We start from the raw sequence: 15,373 nt of genomic DNA, 5'->3' as shown, positions 1-15,373 counted from the left end.
CTTCCTGGACGTTTTTGTTGCAGTGCAGGAAGGAATTTGTTCTTCAAAACATTTTCGTAGGATGCACCTGTTACCGTAGTGCCCTTTGGAACGCAATGGGTAAGGATTACGCCCTCGTTGTCCCAGAACTTTGACACCATCATTTTTTCAGCACTCGCTGTTACCCAAAATTTTTTTGGTGGTGGTGAATCTGTGTGCTTCCATTGAGCTGACTGGCACTTTGTTTCTGGATTGAAAAATGGCATCCACGTCTCATCCATTGTCACAACCGACGAAAAGAAAGTCCCATTCGTGCTGTCGTTGCGCGTCAACATTGCTTGGCAACATGCCACACGGGCAGCCGTGTGGTCATCCGTCAGCATTCGTGGCACCCACCTGGATGACACTTTTCGCAATTTCAGGTCGTCATGCAGGATTGTGTGCACAGAACCCACAGAAACGCCAACTCTGGAGGCGATCTGTTCAACAGTCATTCGGAGATCCCCCAAAACAATTCTCTCCACTTTCACGATCATGTCGTCAGACCGGCTTGTGCGAGCCCGAGGTTGTTTCGGTTTGTTGTCACACAATGTTCTGCCTTCATTAAACTGTTGCACCCACGAACGCAATTTCGACACATCCATAACTCCATCACCACATGTCTCCTTCAACTGTCGATGAATTTCAATTGGTTTCACACCACGCAAATTCAGAAAACGAATGATTGCACGCTGTTCAAGTAAGGAAAACATCGCCATTTTAAGTATTTAAAACAGTTCACATTCTCGCCGCTGGCGGTAAAATTCCATCTGCCGTACGGTGCTGCCATCTCTGGGACGTATTGACAATGAACGCGGCCTCATTTTAAAATAATGCGCATGTTTCTATCTCTTTCCAGTCCGGAGAAATAAAATTGGAGGCCTTAGAACTTGAATGCACATCGTATGGTATGAAGATTAGCATCTCCAAAACGAAAGTAATGTCAGTGGGAAAGAGATATAAACGGATTGAGTGCCAAATAGGAGGAACAAAGTTAGAACAGGTGGACGGTTTCAAGTACTTAGGATGCATATTCTCACAGGATGGCAACATAGTGAAAGAACTGGAAGCGAGGTGTAGCAAAGCTAATGCAGTGAGCGCTCAGCTACGATCTACTCTCTTCAGCAAGAAGGAAGTCAGTACCAAGACTAAATTATCTGTGCATCGTTCAATCTTTCGACCAACTTTGTTGTATGGGAGCGAGAGCTGGGTGGATTCAGGTTACCTTATCAACAAGGTTGAGGTTACGGGTATGAAAGTAGCTAGGATGATTGCAGGTACTAGTAGATGGGAACAATGGCAGGAGGGTGTCCACAATGAGGAAATCAAAGAAAAACTGGGAATGAATATAGGTGTAGCAGTCAGGGCAAACAGGCTTAGATGGTGGGGTCATGTTACACGCATGGGAGAAGCAAGGTTTCCCAAGAGACTCATGGGTTCAGCAGTAGAGGGTAGGAGGAGTCGGGGCAGACCAAGGTGAAGGTACCTGGATTCGGTTAAGAATGATTTTGAAGTAATAGGCTTAACATCAGAAGAGGCACAATGTTAGCACGGAATAGGGGATCATGGAGGAATTTTATAAAGGGGACTATGCTCCAGACTGAACGCTGAAAGGCATAATCAGTCTTAAATGATGATGATGATGATGATTGACTTCTTGGCCCATATGTAATGGCTCCTCGTGTTTGTTTAGCAGTAGCTCTCGACACGTCCAAGCCCACAGAGTCGAGTGCCCACATGTCGATCTATGCCGCGTCTGGACCTGTAGCTGCCATCTTGTCGAGACCTCCAAAGATCTCTGGACCCTCAGATGCAACAACCTTCAGCATTTCCGAACCTGTAGTGACCACATAGGATCCTGTAGCATACATAGCCCACTTGCTGGTGCAGGACAAGGAGCTGTTGTTGTCGTCTGTCCCACTCATTGATTTGTGCGATGAGGACATCCAGTCTTCTCCCAACAAATCAAATGCTGCTGGTGGTCCTGAACAACAGCAAGATGGAGGACAGTACTGGTCACCAACATACGACCCACCCCAGCAGAACACCCTGTGCTAGTGCAGGCACAGAGTTCAGATGCTGTGGATAAGAAGGCATCAAGTGTACCCATGCTTTTCAGTTACACATGCAATTTAACTCCCAGCGGAACGAAGCGTGTAAACATTGGTATAGAAGCACATCATAACTGGAGCTTGTATGCGAGAATAGAAATTGAAACTGCATTGAAGGAGTGCCAATTTCTGAGGAGGAGGAGGATATTAGTGTTTAACGTCCCGTCGACAACGAGGTCATTAGAGACGGAGCGCAAGCTCGGGTGAGGGAAGGATGAGGAAGGAAATCGGCCGTGCCCTTTCAAAGGAACCATCCCGGCATTTGCCTGAAGCGATTTAGGGAAATCACGGAAAACCTAAATCAGGATGGCCGGAGACGGGATTGAACCGTCGTCCTCCCGAATGCGAGTCCAGTGTGCTAACCACTGCGCCACCTCGCTCGGTGACAATTTCTGAGTTCGACTGGGATGAAATATGTCGTGCAGAGCACTAAATCAACCAGCAGATGACTACAGAGTATTATCCAACTCGTCCCCCCCACCCCAGGCATTCGCCTTACTGGTGTGACACTATGTATTACAACAGTGTATGATGACTCTACACTATGTGTGAAATCGGGTAGCAAGTGTGTTTATCTACAGCACACCTCAGTTATGAACTTATACGATCTGTTTACTGTGCTATGCCTTGCATTGGTGAGATTGAATCGGTGGTTGCCGAGGACAGACTCTGCCTACAATGATGTTGTAAACTTCCTACGTGTGCATAGTGTACATGTTGATGATTTGGAGCAGTACCTTTGTTTGCACGTGAACACTGAACCAAAACAGAAACAGATTAAATGTGCGTGTAAAAAAACCAAGTACTGTGGGGCATCCATTGGCTTGAGGGAGATACATGCGGAATTTATTGCATATCAAAAAGGTTTGTTTGGGAAATAATGTACAGCTGCGAAGAAGAAGATAAAGAAAGAGCCTGATAATTTTTTTGAAATACTGCATCCGATGTATGATATTTAAATAAATAATGTATTTCTATATAATCTCAAACTGTGTTTGTGTTTTATTTCACACCTCTCTCATTATAGTCCAAGTATTATGCCTACTAATATCATTATTTTCCAGTGCCACATCTATTTATTGATGCAGCAGCAGCAGCGGACAGTTACCCCAAACATCTCCTCACCAGTCATTGACAAAATGAATGATCAAGTTACCCTTCATGGGTAAAATTTATATACCTGATTTCTGTGTAGCCATATAGCTCAGTTAGTTATGTGATGGAACTATAGCGGCTACACATACTATTTACGTCCCTTCAAGCATATCTTTCTGTATATGCCAACTGCTTGTGAGTACCTGCTGTAGTTAGTACCTTGGCAGGGTGGGTGAAACATCCCCTTCATAAAGACTTTGGTATCGGTGACTGGTCCTGTGAAGTTGCAATAAAAGACAAAGAAAAACGGAATATTCCTTACTGGTAATATACGAGCAACCATTGTAGGTCCATCCAATTGTGGCAAGAGTCATTTCCTCATGATGCTGCGAACACATGTAGATGGAGTCCGATTTGAACATGTTTGTGTATTCTCAAAAACACTGTTCCAGCCCAAGTATCAGCTATTACAGGAGATAATGCGCGGTGTAAATGGTGTTACATACATGACATTCAGTGAATGTGGTGATATCCTCCCCTGAAAAAGTAAAGCCAAACACAGTCTTTATATTTGACAATGTTGCTGTGGAAAACCAAGACCAAATTCGAAAATATTTCTGTTTCGGTCGTCATATGGGTGCTGATGTATTTTGTCTAAGCCAAACATATTCCAGAATCCCGAAACAGTTGTTACGGATAATGCAAACCTCATTACAGCCTTCAAACAAGACTATCTGAATTTAAAACACATTTACCAGGTACATGTAAGAACTGACATGTGTTCAATGATTTTGTAATGATATACACTGATTGCTGGAAACATTCACTGCGTAAGTACAGGCGAAACTTTCAAGAGTATATATATATATATATATATATATATATATATATATATATATATATATGTATATAGAGAGAGAGAGAGAGAGAGAGAGAGAGAGAGAGAGAGGATAGTACATCAGTATAGGCTGTACCATGGACAAATTCGCGCGCATGTCTAGCTGTACATCGATACGAAAATTCAGGCTATTGTACATAAAGTTGGAGGTATGTGCAGGGGAACTAGAGATGTATTACCAGACTCTTCTGAGAATGGTCAATGCGTTAAATGAGTTAGTTATTGAAATCCGTAAGAAATAACCAGCTTAACTGGAAGGTCGAGGCTGTTGAGAGGAAAACAGATGTAGTGTTCCTTGTTTTTGAGAAGGGGAGAGCAGGCACATCGTAAGAGGAGGAAGATGAGAGGATATATGAAGCCTCACGCTGCGCAGACGTCTGATTAGTATACACCGAGATGTCAACGAAGCAGAAAGTCATTCAAGCGCGGAAAGCGGTTCGAGAGAAATTACGGTTGCTAAGGTAAGGGCATATGGATCGACAGCAAACACTAAGAGAGATATTTAAGCCGGTTACTGAATCTCTCGGGCAGCTCTCAGGAAAAACAAAAATACACGATAAGGATTGTGTTGCCATTGACGAATTCATTATCCGTCACGCCCCTGGTCAGATAGAACATTTGGCTTTAGCAGGGAGAGCCAGTACATGTTAGGTGTGCATCCTATGAATGTAACTGATGACACAGTACAGAATGGTGAGAGACGGTTTGAGAGAACGCCTGACTTAATGAATATTTTCCTAAGACGTACCAAAAAACCTCTAAATTATTCAATTAACGATAGAAAAATGTATCGTGAAACACTGCATTTGCCTGATGTACATAAGACCACAAAAAGCCTGAGCAACAAGAAATACAAAACCATTATAAAATCAATATTTCATGGCGAAAACAACAACAGTAGCAGTGGCGATGGTATTGTCATTGAGCATTATGATGACCCCAACAAGGTAATGGATCGACTGCGGCTGCTCATGGCATCAGCTGCTGCAGGTAATACAGCTCATTCGAATGAGGCTGTTTCAGTAACCTCTGAGCTTAGAGAGGTAGTAGTTTGAGAACTGCACAAACTAGCACTCAAAACATACCCTCGTAGGCATGTTATGATTAAAAGTTTGTATGATCTACAGCAGGCTGATCTAGTAGATATGAGGGAACATTCAAATGAGAATAATGGATTCAAATATATTTTAATGGTTATTGATACATACTCCAAATTTGCCAGGGCATTACCTGTTAAAACAAAAAAGGATAGAAATGTCGCAGATGTGTTTGAGCGTTTGCTACAGACAGGGACGAATCGATGCCAGACAACCTCCAAACCGATCACAGTGGGAAGTTTTACAATAGGTACTTCAAGACCGTGATGCAGCGGTAGGGAATGTATCACTACTCAACATTCACTCACCTGAAGGCAATTACCGTGGAGCGTCTGAACAGAACAATAAAAGGTCGAATGTGGATGCGTTTTAACCTTCGCGGCTCATACAAACTGACAGATATCCTCCCAGACAAAATTGCTCAGTATAATCGAGCCAAACATAGCACAATAGAAATGAAACCAATCGATGTTCGTTATGATGGACTCATGGAAACGGTATACTATCGAATTAAAATGCTGGTTCCACACAGACAGAAATTCCATGTAGATGATTTAGTACGTATCTCAAAACACTAGACAGTGAAACGCCCGCTAAACCCGCCGGGCAGAACAGGTAATAGGATTGTGGAAAGGGCCAAGGGTTGAAGTCAGTTTCTGCTTCTAATTGTCATTTATTGTAATTTAGTAACTCTTTCACGGCTGAAGGCCTCCAACAAGAAATCTTAACAAGATAAAAATCCCATTAAGATAGCAATAAAATAATATAAAAAACATATGCAAGGTGCAATACAAATGGCTGAGGGTCACAATTAAATTTCAAAACTTCAGAATATATTACCATAATCTTTAAAGCCAGAAGGCCGCAGTGTTCAAGCTTGAAAGATAAATTTTAAAATTTATTTGCAAAATTTTACGAAACAAACAATAACCATAAGCCTAAAATTTAACATAGCTGACAACAGATAATTAAAAACCAGGGAGGTCGGTCTGCCCTCGTTCACTTAGGTGAGACAGGTGGTGAGCCGAACTACACTTGATACGTCGGAACCCAACCAGGGGGCAGCTACGGATCGAGCAACACAACAACTTGCTTCCCGTCAATCAGTACATGAGAAACCCAACTGGCAATGTTACAATGGAGTACGTATTAGCTGTCAAAATTACAGACCATGTCGGACAGCGACAACAGGCGAGGAAACGACGCTGCCTGAAATTACGTTAGAGGCCAGGGCAGGTAGCCAGAACACCAACAGCCACAAGGCAGGAAATTCTGCTGGTCCGTATCAACCGACCGACTCCTCCGAATGCCGACAACATCTAAAATAGACATTAGTGGAAACACACCAACTACACATATAACCTGACAAAAACTTGCACGAAGACCTGAACGATACACAACAGTAACTAAACACGCATGAAGACAAGTCGGGAGTAGATGCGCGCGCGCGCGCGCGCACACACGCACACACAGCCGACTCATGAACGATCGGCGAGCCCAAACGCGTCGTCCTGCAGGACGACCGACGACCATCCACCGAGACCGTGGCTCGGCTCAAGTGATGCGTGGCGGCAACGGTCGGGCGAGCCATACCGACGCAGACCTCTCTGCTGCTCCAACCCGACTGCACTAGTGCCGCGTTGCAACTCCCCGAATGGCAGGTCCAGACGCGTTCCAACCGACTGGCAGACCCGAACTCGCAACCCGAACTGCGACCAACTCACTCTACGACAGACAACGACAGGCAAGTAATAGCAGTCAAGCAAAGATACTACGAGAGGAGATATATCGATACGCACTGCTAACGCCGCACACGGTCAGGGAAAGCAGCAGCTGAGTGACAGTAGTAATTTAAAGTAACGTAGTGAGGTGGACGTACGTTAAAAGCAAAGTGTAAAATACATAATGGCAGGAACACGAGCCACGCATGACTGAGACAGCATTTGAGAAGTCATACCTACCCAACTGGTCAAAAGAGATAATTACAGTTTCAAAGGCGCAAAGAATGAATCCTAGAAATTATATGTTGAGCGATAGTAAAGGCGAAGAAACTGCAGGCTGCTTCTACACCGAGGAGTTGCAGAAAAGATCAGAACTGGATGTGTTTCTCGTGGAGAGAGTCATAAGACGTCGGGTAGATAGAGCACTAGCCAAATGGCTTGGTTTTTCCGGAGCACAAAACAGTTGGACTGATGCTAACGATTTGGTTTATAATGGGGCCATACAGTCCACAGCAAACTCAGTAACATAACATGCGTGCTAGGAGACGCATTAGAGGAGGTGGTGGTATTGTAGACAAACTGCCAGTGGAATTACACATTCCGGGATTTAACTACTGTGGACCTGGAACAAAGCTTCAGAAACACCTGGCACGAGAGGTGATAAGGAGGTTAATCTGCTCGGTGAAGCGTGTATGGAACACGACATTGCACACACTGCAAATAAAGATCTCTCAAGTCGTCACACTGCAGACAGGATTTTAGCTGATACGGCTAAAGCGATATGGAGAAGAAAGGATATTGGTATAGGAGAACGCATCGCAGCATTTGCAGCTGGTAAAAACATGCGTGGAAAAATAAAGTTGGGTTTAGGAAAGATGAATTTCAAGCGAGTTATGATTTCTGCATATTGTGCACTGAACAAGACGAAGGAGAAGGGCGAGAAGCAGAGCTGTTTGAAGAACTGTGTCCTGACATCGGTGTGTGCAGCTGAAAGTGCACTGAAGCAGAAAGGTGTTGGAAGAAGAAGAAGAGGATCGGTTATAGCACCTCGAGTTCCAGCAGTACCCAAGATGTCTGGTGGTTTTCTTCCATTCCTCGTGCCACCCCTCCCCGCGCTCTCAGCGGTAGGGTCCCTCGCTGGTGGTGCTGCAGCTACTGCTCGAACGGTCAAGGAAGCGCAAAACTCCCAAGTGCAGTTAGAAGAGGCAAGAAGACATAATCGCATGATGGAAGCCGCAGCCACCAGAAACGGACTATATTTGAAACCGTACAGGAAAGGGCTTGGCGTATTCATAAATAACACATTCTTGAAAAACCTAAACAGTCAACATAAAAATACCCAGTTCACTATGGAGATTGGCAACAAATCCATAAACTTCTTAGATCTCACCACTGACATCAGTACACACACACTTTGTTTCAAAATTTACAGAAAAACAACAACCACAGACACAGTAATACCTTCTTGCTCACAACACCCCATAGCTCACAAACAGGCAGCTTTCCACTCAATGGTACACCGTCTCATATCTGTCCCCATGTCCAGAGATGATTTTAAAGCAGAGTTGGATACAATAAAATTTATTGCCACAGCCAATGGCTACAATCCAGTTCTTATTGACCACATCTTGCACAGGAAACAAAAACGAAAAATTATACCCCTCCTCTATGCCCCACCTACTTCCCCATGCACTGTCTGTAAGAAATGGTGTGCACTCTACCATTTCTAGGTCAGGTATCACAGATTGTAGCCAAAGCACTGAAATCCTGCAAGTATAGGGTTTCCTACTATGTCGGGAACACGACAGCCCAGTGTGTTTTTAACAGCAAAGACAAGATACAGTTATTAGCCAACAGTGGGGTATACAAAATCACCTGTTCTGATTGTGACAAATTTTACATTGGTCAGTCAGGCAGAGACATATCAACTAGGCTGGATGAACATGAACGCAGCTGGAGGGTGCAGAATTCAGACTCTGCATTTGCTGAGCATGTACTGAGAGAGGGTCACAACTATCAGCCAGTGTCCCAAGTACTTCGCTTAGCAAACAAAGGCCATAAACTCAACCTGCTGGAAGCCCTGGACATTAACAAACATCTTGCTCACAGTCCAGATCTCATCCTAAATGATCAGACACAACTCAACACTTCCCCCCTCCTAAACTTCATATAACCATCTTTGTTGTTCACTACTTCCCACACTCTCTCTTCCTACATATTCCCATTTTCCTGTATTCATTAAGTTGTTTTGTTTTATTGAAGTTGTCTTTGTATTCCACATAGACTGTAGTTTCAAAAGTTAAGGCTTTCTTTTAACTGGTACTTGTATTACTGTCCATGTTTAGCACCCCTTGTAGTTGTCTCAAATACTGTTCATAGTTTACTTTGCTCATTTATTTGATGAAAACTGTTACTCAGTCACTGCTTTGATTATAATGTTAATCTTAAAATGCAGTACCACCACACTCTTAGACTGTAGGTTCCCTCAAACACCTCCATTTTCCTGCATTTATTTATTTCTGTTTATCTTATTGATATTGCTTAATTTCCTTATATATATTCTGTATTTACATTGATAACTGTCTCTTCTTTTAATTTGTTGTGTATCACTCTCCATGATTCATACCTCCTGATGAAGCCTTGTCTAGTACTAATTTTATTTTATAAGTTTTGTTTATTAATATAAACTGTTATGTAGGCATGCTATTCCTATTTTGTGCTAAAGATTTTCCTGTCTACTCCATTGTTATTCATGTACAGTTCAGTTTTTACTTTTTCATTGCAAAGATGTTACTTACTGTATGTTTCTACATCAGTCTAGATGTGTTACTTCTCTTCCAATGCTGTCTGCTAACATTTAACTTCTTTGGTGATAATACTCAGTAAATGTCTGAAGATGGCCTTGTAAGCCGAAAACCGGGTTACAATAAAAGTAATATTGTAGAACAAAAGCAAACTGATGCTTTTCATTTATTATAATGTTGTTCTACCAAGAACCGACGAAAGGTTCTATTAATATAAAAAAAAAAAAACATTAGCGGTCCTACCAGATCGACTATTCACAAATACTGATCTTCTTAAGTTTGTTAGAAAGAAGTTCAACATTCCAACATTGGAGCGTTTATGTGGCATACATTATCGAAGACTATGTGGAAACTGGTGAATGTGGTATTGTGAATTTAAAAGTGGCTGGAAGTCCCGGCACCCACTGAGTGTCGTAAGTTATGAAATATGAGGATACCGTCTACTATTTCGACACATTTGGTGACTTGCGACAGCCAGAAGTATTACAACGGTACTTCACTCATAGAAGACGTGTTGGTCTACAATTTTCGGTGCTATCAGGACTTTAATACACACCTGTCCTGACATCTATACATCATGTTTCTCTTGACGTTTACAAAGAAGAAGAAGCAGAATATACAGGGTGTTACAAAAAGGTACGGCCAAACTTTCAGGAAACACTCCTCACACACAAAGAAAGAAAAGATGTTATGTGGTCATGTGTCCGGAAACGCTTAATTTCCATGTTAGAGCTCATTTTAGTTTCGTCAGTATGTACTGTACTTCCTCGATTCACCGCCAGTTGGCCCAATTGAAGGAACGTAATGTTGACTTCGGTGCTTGTGTTGACATGCGACTCATTGCTCTACAGTACTAGCATCAAGCACATCAGTACATAGCATCAACAGGTTAGTGTTCATCACGAACGTGGTTTTGCAATATGTGCAATGTTTACAAATGCGAAGTTGGCAGATGCCCTTTTGATGTATGGATTAGCACGGGGCAATAGCCGTGGCGCGGTACGTTTGTATCGACACAGATTTCCAGAACGGTGTCCCGACAAGGAAGACGTTCGAAGCAATTGATCGGCGTCTTAGGGGACACGGAATATTCCAGCCTATGACTCGCGACTGGGGAAGACCTAGAACGACGAGGACACCTGCAATGGACGAGGCAATTCTTCGTGCAGTTGACGATAACCCTAATGTCAGCGTCAGAGAAGTTGCTGCTGTACAAGGTAACGTTGACCACGTCACTGTATTGAGAGTGCTACGGGAGAACCAGTTGTTTCCGTACCATGTACAGCGTGTGCAGGCACTATCAGCAGCTGATTGGCCTCCACGGGTACACTTCTGCAAATGGTTCATCCAACAATGTGTCAACACTCTTTTCTGTGCAAATGTTTCTTTACGGATGAGGCTTCATTCTATCGTGATCAAATTATAAATTTTCACAATCAACATGTGTGGGCTGACGAGAATCCGCACGCAATTGTGCAATCACGTCATCAACACAGATTTTCTGCGAACATTTGGGCAGGCATTGTTGGTGATGTCTCGATTGGGCCCCATGTTCTTCCACCTACGCTCAATGGAGCACGTTATCATGATTTTATACGGGATACTCTACCTATGCTGCTAGAACATGTGCCTTTACAAGTACGACACAACATGTGGTTCATGCACGATGGAGCTCCTGCACATTTCAGTCGAAGTGTTCGTACGCTTCTCAACAACAGAGTCGGTGACCGATGGATTGGTAGAGGCGGACCAATTCCATGGCCTCCACGCTCTCCTGACCTCAACCCTCTTGACTTTCATTTATGGGGGCATTTGAAAGCTCTTGTCTACGCAACCCCGGTACCAAATGTAGAGACTCTTCGTGCTCGTATTGTGGACGGCTGTGATACAATACGCCATTCTCCAGGGCTGCATCAGTGCATCAGGGATTCCATGCGACGGAGGGTCGATGCATGTATCCTCGCTAACAGAGGACATTTTGAACATTTCCTGTAACAAAGTGTTTGAAGTCACGCTGGTACGTTCTGTTGCTGTGTGTTTCCATTCCACGATTAGTGTGATTTGAAGAGAAGTAATAAAATGAGCTCTAACATGGAAAGTAAGCGTTTCCGGACACATGTCCACATAACATATTTTCTTTCTTTGTGTGTGAGGAATGTTTCCTGAAAGTTTGGCCGTACCTTTTGGTAACACACTGTATAAGGAGGAACTTTAAACATTTCTTCATCAGTTGAGGTTCAGATGCAGTGTCGTACACTTTGACATTAAAAGAACGACCACCTGTACTGCATGCAAATTACTTCCCGCCAATTGATTTTAGCACTGGTAAATGGAGTATTGCATCGATTGGACTGGAGACGTACAATAGTATCCCAAATATCACCGAGACTACCAACAAACTGCATCTGGATATTAATGGTGAAAAAGACATTGCGGAAATAGAACCGGGTGCATACGAAATCTTAAGACAGTCTGGAAAAAGTATTGAGCTATGTGCAAACATCAATACACTTAAATCTGAAATAAGGACTGTAAATGCAACAACTGACTTTTACCAGGAAGGTTCAATAGGGCGCCTACTGGGTTCCAAAAAAGGGCAGGTTTTGAAGAAGGATCCTAGTAAATTTTACAAGTCAGATCAGACTGTGGACATATTGCCCGTCGGCACAATGCCAGTAGAGTATAACACTGCAACGAACTCCTATCTCAACGACAGTCTGACTCATAGTATTTACGGATTCTTCCCCTCAGTTGCAATCGAGTATAAGATTGTTGAGACTCCTGGCAATGCAATATACCTCCCAGTGACAGGTCAGACACTGGACTATTTGGAGCTGCGTATTATGGACCAGAATAACCAACTTGTTGACTTCGTGGTGAGGAAATCATTGTTCAGTTACATCTAAGGCAGGATGGGCGTATGGTATAAAACCAGTGTATGCAATCCACAGCACATCACTTCGCTGCCGAACCGCAAAGTGACAACACATGCGAACAACGAGTTTCTTAAATCAGTTGGCTTGAAACCTCGCAATGACGTCGTCACTCAGTATAACCAGCCCAATAAAGTGTGATGAGATAATTAAACGTCGGGAATACTTCTCCCATAAACCTTACGTTTCAACCACATTTAACAAGAACGATGAAATTACGATTGTCATCCAGCACCGAGACGCACTGAAGCTTCCATGCAAGACTTTCATATATGTAGAGGTGTCATTCAAGAAAACCGACGGCAGCGATACAGTGGGATCCAAGCTTACACGTAACGCTTTAGCATTCCTGTTCCAAGAGATACGCTATGAACCCAATGAGTGAGATCGACATTACACGCAATGTCATCATAACATCAGCCTTAAAACATACGTCTCTGCATCACCCGCGGATTTGCATAGTTAAGAAAATGCGGTATCATTCATAGACGATCCGGAGGATAGAACAGTTGCAGAGTACACGCGATTTACTGCATGCGTACCTCTAAACATGCTTATGGGCTTCTTTGAGGGCATGGGCCAGATCATTATGAACGCTAAACAGGAACTCATTCTGGTATGGATTGCGACAGATAATAACCCAAACATTCAAGGAGCTCAAGAGGAGAATATGATCACAATTAACAAGATAATAGGGAAAATGCCTCACATCAATGTATGAGACGAGAAGCGTTTGAGGCTTTTAAAAGTCCTGAATTCCGGTACATTTCTATCACTGACGTTTTGCTCATCGGCCGGCCGAGGTGGCCGAGCGGTTCTAGGCGCATCAGTCTGGAACCGCGCGACCGCTACGGTCGCAGGTTCGAATCCTGCCTCGGGCATGGATGTGTATGATGTCCTTAGGTTTAAGTAGTTCTAAGTTCTAGGGGACTGATGACCTCAGCTGTTAAGTCCCATAGTGCTCAGAGCCATTTGAACCTTTTTTTTTTTTTTTTTTTTTTTTCTCATGAGAAGTTTTTGAGTACCCAGTGTTACCGGCTGCGAGCAGACAGACGTGGGCTATTAAAAGCTCTTCGAAGCTAGAGACACCTAGATTCATCATACTTGCGTTTCAGACTTATAGAAGAGGTAATATAGCAAATGATTCCACCGTGTTCGACATTGCAAGTTAACTAATGCGAAAGTCTACCTGAATTCAGAATTCTACCCACATGATAATTTACACCTGCAGTTGAATGAAAATGTATACAGTCTAGCATATGACATGTATGCAACGTTTCATACTTCTTACTGTGCAAGTGCTGAAGAAGAAGGAGGGTGTCTACTCAGACCACGGAATTTCAAGGAGCTATCACCGATCATCGCAATAGACTGCTCGAAACAGAACGAGATAATGAAGTCTGGGCGTATAGATGTGCGAATTGAATTTGAATCTTCGACAAATGTCCCAGAACACACTGCCGTGTATGCTCTAGTTCTACATGACTGTGTGATCAACTAATGACCGCTCCCCGGTGTTGTGCAAAGACTGTATAAATGAACAGGTGCTGCACCTTATCTAGAGCATTCCACAATGGCATCTCAAGGCGTGAATATCACTGCAGACGCTCAGGGTTGCTATGATGGTGAGCATAGACAGGAAAGTGGTTAACACATTTCCATCATGGAATTCACTGGGATGGTCCTGGCATACCCTATAAAGCTATGGTGACACAAATGATTTATACCTCACAACCTCTGTGTTCTTTTTTTTCAACCCTGTTCCCTCTTTGACAGTATATAGTTTTATCCACATGCTATGTCTGTGGTTTTCTACAAGCAAAGGAAATATAATTTTCGACATGTCTGCTATATATCTTTGGAAGCAGACATGGTCCCGTGCCTCCTGCTCCCCTAACCCAATTCGTGCTGCATGGTTTTCTTATCCTCCATCTTAAACTTCACCTCCTTCATAGCTCTCATCTTCAGCAAAACTAATGTCATTTGTTACCTGCACATTTATATACATTTACATACATAATGCAACAGGGGATAGGTTTTTTGTAAATAACAACAACAACAATGAAGACGTATGGTAACGAGTTTTATTTTCTTTGTTCACACAAATACAATATAGTTCTTAAGGTACAATATAATTCTTGAGGTACAATATAGTATTCTTGAGGTACAAATTGACTCTGCTACTTCAATGCAGAAGTACTTTTAACCTACACACTACAACAGTAACATTGCTTGGAAACTTTTTTATAAACCTATGCTAAAAACTAATGTGGAGGTACTTTCTTTGCTACGACTAAATTCCACAGCTCCAGTAGCATAGATTTTACAATAATTCTGATTGACTGTGCAGGCTTAGAATCTAATTTCAACAGCCCCAATAGCAAAGGTTTTTACAGTAATAATTCTGATGACTGTGAGCTATATAGAAATATATATACACTTAAAAAGTATTCTGACCTGGATGGCTACTGGCACGTGAAAAACTCAAAAACTATTTACAAGATGCACATGGTGCGTAGATATATACAAGTGTATTTAATGGCTACACATACGTTGCATATGAACAAATAAATAAATGTACAAATATTTTTTCTGTTTATGCTTTTTAATATTTTTTATGCTTTTTAATTTTTTTATTTCTTTCACACACATGGTGTACATATATATACAATTTTTCTTTTTCTTTTTTTATCCTT

This window comes from Schistocerca nitens, chromosome 9, assembly GCF_023898315.1.
Source record: "Schistocerca nitens isolate TAMUIC-IGC-003100 chromosome 9, iqSchNite1.1, whole genome shotgun sequence".
NCBI lineage: Eukaryota > Metazoa > Arthropoda > Insecta > Orthoptera > Acrididae > Schistocerca > Schistocerca nitens.
The sequence above is the reverse complement of the archived record's forward strand: the minus strand, read 5'-3'. Positions refer to the sequence as shown.